This window comes from Botryllus schlosseri, chromosome 14 (assembly GCF_051294905.1).
Source record: "Botryllus schlosseri isolate E-star chromosome 14, Bs_hap1, whole genome shotgun sequence".
In the NCBI taxonomy this organism is placed as follows: domain Eukaryota; kingdom Metazoa; phylum Chordata; class Ascidiacea; order Stolidobranchia; family Styelidae; genus Botryllus; species Botryllus schlosseri.
The window spans coordinates 3452805-3463640 of record NC_137249.1 but is presented as its reverse complement, the minus strand read 5'-3'; positions in this window follow the sequence as shown (position 1 = coordinate 3463640).

Here is a 10836-nt window from a genome sequence, read left to right as displayed (position 1 = left end):
ATTGAAAAATTTTTTCGCGCTAGGCGCGATATATCCCCAGCTTATAGTTATTGATCTGTGTATTGTCCGACTTTGATATTTCAGAATTATCTCATCAACAGTCATAATCTTCCATGCCATCGAACTATCCGTTGGGATTGCTAGCATTCTGGTTGCACTTTTTAATACTTTGTGATATCATGATTAGGAGGCGCGAAATTGTTCACTATCATAAAAAAAGGCACGCCTAAAAAGTTTGAGAACCACTGTTTTAGAGTTTTAGAAGAACGTGGATAGGGGTTTAAAGAGAGCTAAAATGTAACATGTTTAACATTGTTTCGAATCATGACGGCAAATAGATATTTTTTTAATTAACAGTCACTTTCTCATTGCCTAATATCTACACATTCACATAGCATCATTTATTAACAATGTCATTTAGAAATAAAATTAAAATACGCTGGAGAATATAGCAAATTTTTTTTTCACTAGGCCCGCCAACGTATTTCTTACTTCTCATTTGGCCCGCTGAGGAAAATAATTGCCCACCCCTGTTTTATACCAACGCTGAATAGAAGTCACGTGATGTGGTAATATTCCATAACGGATAGGAGAGAGAGAGAGAGAGCGGGGCGCTGCAACAGCTTTAAAAAATCAGCTGCTCCAAATTAGAATTATAGCTACAGTTTTTACCAAATTAGATAAGAATTAGAATGATAGCTTAACAGTCCTTGCCAAATTAGATTGGAATAAAATTACCGAATTCGCGAAAATTTGGTTGCAACAAGTTACAAACACTCATTAGGTATAACAAAAATTATATAGCATGAAAGCACGTACCAACGAATAGCAACACTTCAGAATGATGAATTTAAGAACAATAAGTCACGATGGGCAAGAGAAAAGATCTTCTGATACAAGTCTCTGAACAAAAATTTTCATCACCGCAAGCTGACGCTATGATACCATCCTTTCCCTTTACAATTAAATAGTGCTGCTTTACGACCGCCGAGTCAGGTCACGTACTATTCCTGTCACATAACAAACCGTCGCATGCCTGTTGCCACAAAAGGTACATAATGTCTGTAAACCTATAAATGGCACTGGTCATAATCGACCCCCCTTGACTATTCTATTGCCGTTTCTTACGGGCTTTATACGCTCGGCACGGCCGAATATCTTAGTAGTGTCGGTAACTGGCTGCACTTCGATTGAATCTCGATAGAAATCGTTCCAAAAGTTGCCATAGACTTGATTGGGTTTCTTAATCTAAGGGCGGGGGTTGACGGGTTCATAATTGCTATTACTGCGCACAATGTTGTCAGCTTCGCGCATAGGCCGTAAATAGGTTTTGGCGAATGTGCAAACCAGTTGTTCAGTAACCAGCACGCAAAATTGAGAGGTGGGTCGAAATTTGGGGTCGCGATCTTAGAAAGTTTAGTAACCCCTAGTATAAATCCATTCAATCTCGATGTCCGAATATATTAATAACGCAAAATATATATTATGCCTGTGGTCATCCTACATTCACGAAATCATATCTTCATTGTTAACACTAGGCGCAGCTTTTTGTTCAGTTCAACGTTGTAAAAGGCCTCTAACTTGATAAGTTGCCAACCCACTTCATATTGAATTCCGTTGGCTTTCCACGAGTATCGATGCGTTCAACTGGGTGACCGGACTTAATTCATTGACGAGAGGATAATTTGAAATAATTGAATATAGGCAAGACGGCGTTCAATATAAATCGATCACAATGAATACCTACCACTAGGCATAGTCCGGTAACGACGAATTCTCTAATACCATAACTGGCAGTATCGTGAATTTACTTTGAGATTATATCTTACGGTACCCTGTTAGCAGTAGGCATTGTTGGTATAGTATAGATGTAGTTTTTGTGCAGATTTGAGGTTCTAGCTAGAAGCAATTATAAAAGCCGCGTCCAACGGTCATGTCCAATTGTCCATTGAATAGTGACCAGTGATTTCGAGATACATATTCTAATAAGCTACTTCAAATCTTCAATACATTTCAACGCGCGCGGCCCGATTTTATGTTTGGTTTGCAGTTGCTGCCTACTCACAGTAGAGCCGCCTTCATATCAATCCAGAAGCGTTTATTTACGCTTCGGCTTAACTAGAGGTTTATTGTGAGATGCGATAGAGGTAATACGTCCTTTGTGCAAGATCTTACTTGGCTAAATGTGGCAAAGTTTATTTAATTAACCAGTGTGTGCGAATGTTGATATGTCTTTACAGAAGCGAATTTTATAATCCATCAAGGCAACAAACCATCTGTATGTTGTATATTGTATAATTGTGTATGGACGGTTGCTAAAGTGACGGAGTGCTATCAAGATCTAGGTGAATTTGAGGTGTTTCAAGGTAGATAGCCCGATATCATTATAACGTAAGCATAAGCATATATGTAGCATTGTAGCACCTTAATGACAATGGTGACTGATGACAGCGATAATAATAAGTCGCGTAGTTGCTGTAAGATTTGCGACCTCACTCTGAATACGTGTGAATTTCTACAGTCCTGTAGGCCTAAGCATAACGCAGCCACTGAAATAACAGTAAATACTAATACATAGTGAGACCGTATAATGTTTGAATATCACTACAGCCCTACTTGAATTCACTTATATCCTCTCTGACATTATTGAATGTAGGCGCTGTGGATCCGACAGGCTCAAAGGCTGTATGAGTGCAAGGCCAACGTGTTTAGTTATGATAGAAGTGTACCATAGGCCAAATTGTTGGAATCGTCAGTAGTCAGGCCGTTAGATAAGATATGTATTGAGTCTATCGATTGTGCGATTTTATGGGTTCCTTTTATTTGTATACCAGGCTGGGGTATTGAATGTATGATACTTCATGTGACAAAGAACAGGCTTCGCGCAGGCCGTCATATATTTTCTGATGGTACAAGGCATAATGTGTAATCCGTAATTCAGTATTGCATAATCTCAGGCTACATGATAGGCCTACCACAGGCTTAATATATCTATTGAATTGCAAATTTTTATAATGGATTGCCTTCCCGGGAATCTAATCACGACAAATTGCTGACTTGCGCTGCAGTAGAACTTTGCAGTGCGAAACGAGTCAAGATTGGTGTTCAAACATTTTCCAGAGCTAACTGTATGGACTGAGCTTGATTAATTTTTTCGCGAATTTAGTAATACTAATTCTATTCTTATTTAGAAAAACCTAAGATGTAACTCTAATTCTAATTCTAATCTAACTTAAACAAAACTGTGTAGCTATGAATCTAATCAAGAAAAAATAACATTTTATAGTTGTCCGAGTTTGTTCACAATAGGCGGTATTTCAGTGCACGCAGCGCGCGCAATTCCCAGTTCACTCCCAAATGATTCCGAACGCTCTGACAACATTTGCCGATGAAATTCCGCTTTCCCCAATTGTAAATAAATCTATTCACCAGCCTTGCCAAATCGCGAGATTGTCATCGCTACTGCGATTCAAGCCGCATTTGCGCGGTAACAGTGTTGACAGAAGACGCAAAATGAATAGCCTACGCTCAATTGGTCGTGTTTGATAGAGTCAAATCAATTTCGGGTCGGGAGTAGTTTAGAAGACGCGTTTCCGTATGATATGAAATAAACCTGACATGCGGTTTGTTCTAAAAATAATTCTGCCGTATTTCATGCGGTAAGGTGGCGAGATCGTACTAGAACAGGGAATTAACATGAAAAGGGTATCACCTGATATCAAGCTCAGCTTTTCGCGAATTCAGTAGTTCTACTTCTAATCTAATTCGGAAAAACTGTTGCTAAAATTTTAATTCCAGTCAAATTTGGTAAAACTGTGTAGCTATAATGCTAATTCTAATCTCACTTGAACAAACCGAAAATTTTCGTGTTGTCCAACTGCGCCTCTAATCACCGGGCGTCCATTATCTTAACATACCACCTCATTTCATGTTGCTTGCTTTTTTTCCTAGACTATCTTCTTTACTTTTCATTCAGTGTGCATGCCTCCTCATTACATCGCCTAGGTTAAGGGGGGTGTCTGATTCCATAGACTACTCCAAGTCGCTTCGACACCTTCCTATCTTTTCATTGTATCGCATTTTGTGGTGTATTTAACTGATAAAAATTGCTAATAAACCAACGATGATGATGATGAAACGTCAACCTCAGCAAGTTAATGATTCTTGTATATCGACGTGTATGCTCAAGCGTCACTTGCTTATTTGCAGTACGTGAGTTATTGTGTAGATCAGGTCCCTATAGGCGACTGGTTTGTTAGATCTTTTATCGTCGACATATTTTTAAGCGCAGCGAATAACCGATTGAAGCTTCCGTCTTCAGGGTGCGACAATAGTTTGATTGAGTGTAATTTAGCGAGTGGTTATTAAATGCCTTGTGATCGAAAGAGATTTTGAAATCGGGCATCGTTGGCTGAATGTATTAAGTAATGATTGCGGCAGACTCATGTCAAGGTTTTATATACCAAGGAATGGAAAACAGTGGAGTCTGCAATGATATAATTGATAGATGTAGAGGCCTTACCAGCCAATTAGCGTTCTTATCTTTTCAGAATTAGCACGGGTGCACCCCTGAACACTGAACATATTTCGTGTCCCATTGATTTGCGTCCGAGCGAACTATTTTCTCTTTCTATGATCACTGATCAGTAACCTATTTCTATTTCGGGGTGTCCTTAGATACAAATTGATTTACAGCCTATAATGGAATGCCTACATCATTGCCGCGTCAGAAATGCAACCAACCAGATCACCATATCACAAAATGCAACCATATTACTAGCAATCCCAACAGATAGTTTGATGGCATGGAAGGTTATGACTGTTGATGATAAAATTCTCCAGTATTAAATTCGCACTATACACAGAGCAAAAACCATGAATTGGAGTTTTTTTTTCAGTTAACCGCAGCTTCGCGCCCCCTTCCAGATGCTTTCACGCCACCCAGTTTGAGAACCACTGGGCTAGCAGTGTTTCCCAAACGTTTTTGAGCTACCGCCCCCTGGACAGCGCCCCCCAACCCCCCTCGCCACACCTAAATCATAAAACGAAAGTTGTTGTGCTTGTATTACAGCTAATAACGAGACGAGTAAAGCTGGTGTATTATTATAACTATTTATTATTAATATTATCATCTTGGTCAGCGTCATATTGGATTTGAAATTTGATAAGAACAATCTCATTCTAAGTCTCTATAGTCTCCACGTCCCTTGTCAAGTCGGTTTCTGCTGTGAGTCAGAAACACGTCCTATCAAATACGAGCGCGGGCCACCCGACTCCAGGATTTAATTTTGATCTAATTGTGTATCCAGAACGATCGATTGGAGTTATTGAACTTTGGGTTGAACTCAAAATTGTTCTACACTACAATGTAATCAGCGCCTCATTTATTTCATGCTCGGAAACGTTATAGAATGGAGTGATTATCCGGTAAGGAATTTCTAATTAGAATATATCCTGGAAAAAAATCACCATATCCTCATGCAGTTTTCTGAGATGATTGATGTATGTTTCTCCATCAAAATCGGGTATTCGAGCTATTCGAGCTCATGCAGGCTTGGGAATTGGAAGAAATATCACGGACTTATCGCTGAATCCGAACAGTGGACTTTTCACCTTTATCAGGTTTCATCATTACTAAGAACGGATATATATTCTACTCATAAATCTTGGAAAATATGCCCGTCAAGTAGGAGCGATACCGTTTGTCGCAATTGGAACGCCGTGTCGAAGGCCATCACGGTCGCAGTACTGTGGAAAATCCACGATCGTTTGAAGCAGAGATTAAAATCTCCCAATACAGTTTCTCGTAAAAATTCATCACTAGGGCAAGTTTTTGCTACTTTCGCAACTTTTTTTCAGCTTCAGGCAGCCTCCTAAATACTCGAAAGTTATGTAGCATGCTGTTTTAAGCTGTTTGAAGGAATCTTATAGTGCGACTTTTTGCAACTTTTGTCCATTTTCATGCAACTTTTTGCAACTTTTTCGAATTTTCATGAAAGTTTATTCGATTTTTCATGCAACTAACTTACTGGAAATATTTGGTAATATATTTAAATAGATCGGTCACTGTTTTTTTGAGAATTTTGGTGAAATACACGGCCAAATTCGACTGAAATACCGTAAATCAGCACTGAAGTAACGTTCTAACGGGTATTTCGGGAGCTGAGCCGGAAAGTTGACCTTTTATTTTAAGTCAACCAGTGGAGAATGTTGATGGAAAACTGTATTTCGGGAGTGGAACTGGGAAGTTGACCTTTTTTTTAGTCAACCGACCAAAATGTGGTCTTTTAATGCAACGGTTGTGAAAAAATTAAATGCAACTTTTTCCTGCTACTTTTGTGAAAAATAAATGCAACTTTCCACGGCTTTAACTGCAACAAAAACTTGCCCTAGTCATCACACCTTGCAGTGAGTAATAACTGCTCAAATATTTCGTAGTTCTAACAGCACACAATGAACCACGCTTTCTATAGGGATTCTGCCGACTGCTAAATTAGTCCATTGACCGGCAAGGTCAACATTGTCAAGTGGCAATGAAATTTCCGGTACAGCTGATTAAATAGGCGGGCGACCCTAAATTGTCCTGACTGAATCGTTTTTGGATTTTCACTGCGTATTTAGCTGCTTTATTCATCAATCGTTTCGACAGTACGCAGCAGTTACCTTTTAAACCTACACCGATCCCATTTGCTGTAAACGCCCCTCTACCGCCCAATTTTATGGCCAGCGCCCCCCAATCGCCCATTTCACGGCCAGCGCCCGCTTCACGCGCGCGAACGCTCCCAGGGAACCGCTGGAAGATTTCTAAACGCGAATTGGCATTGCCGCTTTGACTTTGCAATAGCGCAAATAGTCAATACATGTTGACTTGCGTTGATTGATTGCGCTGTCAAGAGTAAATGAAAACCTCATATCATCTGGTACAATGGTCGTGGGTACATGATAAGTTTACAGGAATGCCGTGTTGAATACACTCAAGGTTTCCCGACTATCACCTCGCTTCACTTTATATTTATATAGCGGACGTATGTTATTGAGTGTCGGTATGTTTTGCTGGTAAAGCTTTGTCAGAAATAAATTTATAACGCATTGTTGTATGAGGCCATTATCAAGTTTTTTGAATAATCGCTGTCTAGATTTAAGATGTTTATTTGACTTATTTGCAATATATCTTCACGACAAGAGTATTTTTACAACGATGGCATCTTTTTGAATGTGTCCTTAAAGTTGGGGAGGTGATGTTTTGAAACAGTTAACCAAACACCAGATCCAGGCTTGTGCAATCTATCTGTCTACACTGCATCTACAATCAATCTAGTTGGTTGAAGGCCAAAATAACTACCGGTTTTTGAGTAGTCATATTTCTAGTAGCGCATTTTGAAAATTGAGTAGTTCTAGTTCTAGTTGCAGATTTGAAAAAGTGAGCAGATCTAATTCTAGTTTCGACCCTGGAGAAGTGAGTACCGGTAGTTCTAGTTCTAGTTGCGGTGTCTGCAAAGCGAGTAGTTCTAGTTCTAGATCTAGTTGGGGATTTTGAAAAGTGAGTTGTTCTAGTTGTAGTTGCGTATTATTGAAAAGCGAGTGTTATGAAAAGTGAGTTGTTCTAGTGCTAGTTGCGAATCATGACAATCCAGTCTGAGCTGATCGATGTGGTAGTCATCGCAAGCAAAATGCTGCTATCGGTGTAGAGTAGTATTTCCAAGGTGATTACGTTTATAAGTTCTGCGATTTATAAGATATAAGTTATTAAATCCGATAGCGCCACTGCACGAGTTTAGTTTATATTGAAACGACAGATACTTATAATAATCAACGTATACTTCTCGTTATCACTATAGCAATCACTGACAATGGAGTATGCACTGGCGTGATGGTTTGGAACGTAGAGACTCGCAATTGTGAATATCAATTCATAATCCCTTACCTGTGTAGGTGTAAATACTGAATATATTTAGTGAAGTTATGATAATATGATGGTTATGGATGTTATAACTGTAAGTACTTGACCTGAATGAATACACTTTCCTGTGAATTTGCGTTTGTGTTTCGTTATAAATATTTGACTTTTCTAAGGACAACCGGATTGTCTTAACTTCTTGAAGATGTAATGTAGCAAAATAACGCCCCAAGTGGTGCTAGAAAGGTCCCCGGGTGGGGAAAGTGGACATTCCTTTTCTGTGGGTTGAATCGGCGCCATCTCTTCAGAAAACGGATGAGTGTGTCCTTGTCTTGGAGTGGGTTTTGTAATTAATAAGTATTGCTTTGACAAAAGGAAGTTTATTTTAACTCATGCCAACGCGTTGCCCGATGTCCGTGTCAATAGTTATATGGATTGCCATTCACGTTTGAATCCTTGGATATATTATGTTATCTTAAATGAACCTCGTACGCTTGCCATCTTGACATGCTCATGTCTGTCCGCTCCGCATAAGCGCCGTCTCGCTAAAAGCCTAGGTTGATAGTGGGCCGTGCTGTAAGGAACCATAATTAAGAATATTTACTAGGTATAAAATGACCACAGATGTCGTAACACCTTGAATACTAACACGGCAATGATAGCACTATTAATCATAATTAAGTTATAATCAGCAGTTCTATTATTTTCACCCGCTCACGGTTCACAATGTATAATGCGATACGCAAGACACAAAGCGATGTAATAAACAGATAAGAGTATGTCGTAACGACCGAGAATTTTTACTCCAAAATATACTAAAAAGGCAATTCTGATGCTCTTAAACCAGACTTGGACGACTTGAAAATTTTCAGCTGTTATAAGTTAGATTAGAATTAGAATTATAGCTACATTTTTTCCAAATTATACTAGAATTAGAATTATAGCTGCACCGTATTTTCCAAATGATATTAGAATTAAAATTATCACTACACAGGTTTTTCCAAATTAGATTAGAATTTGAATCACTGAATCCGCGAAAACTTGGCCATTGAATGAAGGTCAGTTCGTATCAAATCAGAGTTTAGCAAGCTTGGCTTGCACTATGCATTTATCCTGTAGCAATTTCCGGAAAACCAGAAATTAGATTAAAATTAGAGAAGAAACGTTCCACAAATTAGATTATAATTAAAATTGGAACAAAGAAACATTTCGCAAATTAGATTATGATTAGATCGCCGTAGTATTGCTTACAAACCAGTACTGTATGAATCTCATGAATTCCATTCTGCTATTGACCGCATCGATCCAAACAATTTGCCGTGACGAGACCGCCTGCAATATAGTATTTGTTTTGCGTTTAATCCAAATCACGCACCAACAAACATGAACAGTATTACATACTAAATACGGATTTGAACTTCGCCGACCTGCCAGCAGCAGCGTAAGTTTTCGCGATTAGTGCACATCACGATATTGACTTCGCCTTTGCGATCGCATATTAACTCAACGGAGTCATGCGATAATCTCTCTATCAACAGGGCGTTTAGTGTCACTTTGTTGCGAGGGTTATGCCGAGTGGAAATTGCCTAGCGCAGATGGATGGGATATCTCGATTTTTGAATGATTGAGGGTATCTTGGCGAGGTGTGTAGGCTAGCTAGACTGTTCTCGTGTGTGGTTGTGTTCGTCACGTTGTCAAATTTGACATTGATCGATATACGGAAGGTAACTTGCACAAGCCAGGAAGCAGCTAAGTAGCATACGAATCGTGAAGTTCATTACAGTCAAGACAACACCAGTAATGAATTTACATGAAGACTCGATAATTGATACCTCCGTACCACAGTTTGATGACTAGAAAATTGTCAGCTTTTGTGAATTAGATTAGAATTAGAACTTTGGCAACACGGTTTTTAACTTAGATTAGCATTAGAACTACTGAATTGACAAACACTTGGAAATTGAATGAAATTCCGAATTAAATAGAAAGAATTACAAAAAAGCAACTTCAGTTCATATCAAATCATAGTACATCCTCATAAACACGAAAATAGCGAATGTCCGCACCTCAGTAGTCCACAGTGTGGTCCACAGTGTCCACAGCTCAGTGGTCCACAGTCCACGCTTGGCTTGGCGGATATCACACTATACGGCACTCATAGCATTTTCAGGATAGCCATGTTCACTATCGCCAAAACCAGTAGTTCCCAGCCTGTGGTACGCGAAGGTCTTCCAGGTGGTACGCGAGTAGATTCTGTTTTATTTTCGAGCGAAGGGAGTTATTAGTTAAGGTGGGGTTGATTTTTAGTTTCTGTGAAGCCGTCGTCGGGGCAATCCCACCAATGCCGGCTTAGGGGACCCACCAATGCCGGCTTAGGGGAAGAGATTTAGTCGTCAAGCATTGGGATTCTTGCCTAACCAAATTCCGTTTTAATATATTTGACCATACGAATTCCGAATGGATCCACTACAGAAATCTTATACTGTACCTTAAAATGGGCACGGGCAGTTTATTTCCTGTTTCGCTGCCTTCGTAACTTACGTAGGTGGTACGCGAGCACTGCATAAAACCTCCAAATGGTACGTGGACGGAAAAAGGTTGGGAACCACTGACCAAAAGTCACCAACTAATGCTAGATGACTAGTCGTCAATGTTCGTTCAGCTAAGACTAGTTAACGCTCCGCATTCTCATGGTCATTTAGAACAGATTTAGGCTATTGATACGAGCATATTCATGAAGTCTCCTAAAGTGGATGTGTTGACAAGGCGCTAAAGCTGGAGTGACGATTGTTGGTAAATGGTAATAATTGTTAGGGCGAATTAATTATACGGCTGTTTTGCTTGCAACTGGTTTGCGCCTAAACATTGACTGACCTGTTGCGAGTTGGTTTATTATGTCGTCTGTGTGATTGTGTACCGCTAATGCAAGTGACTGCGAA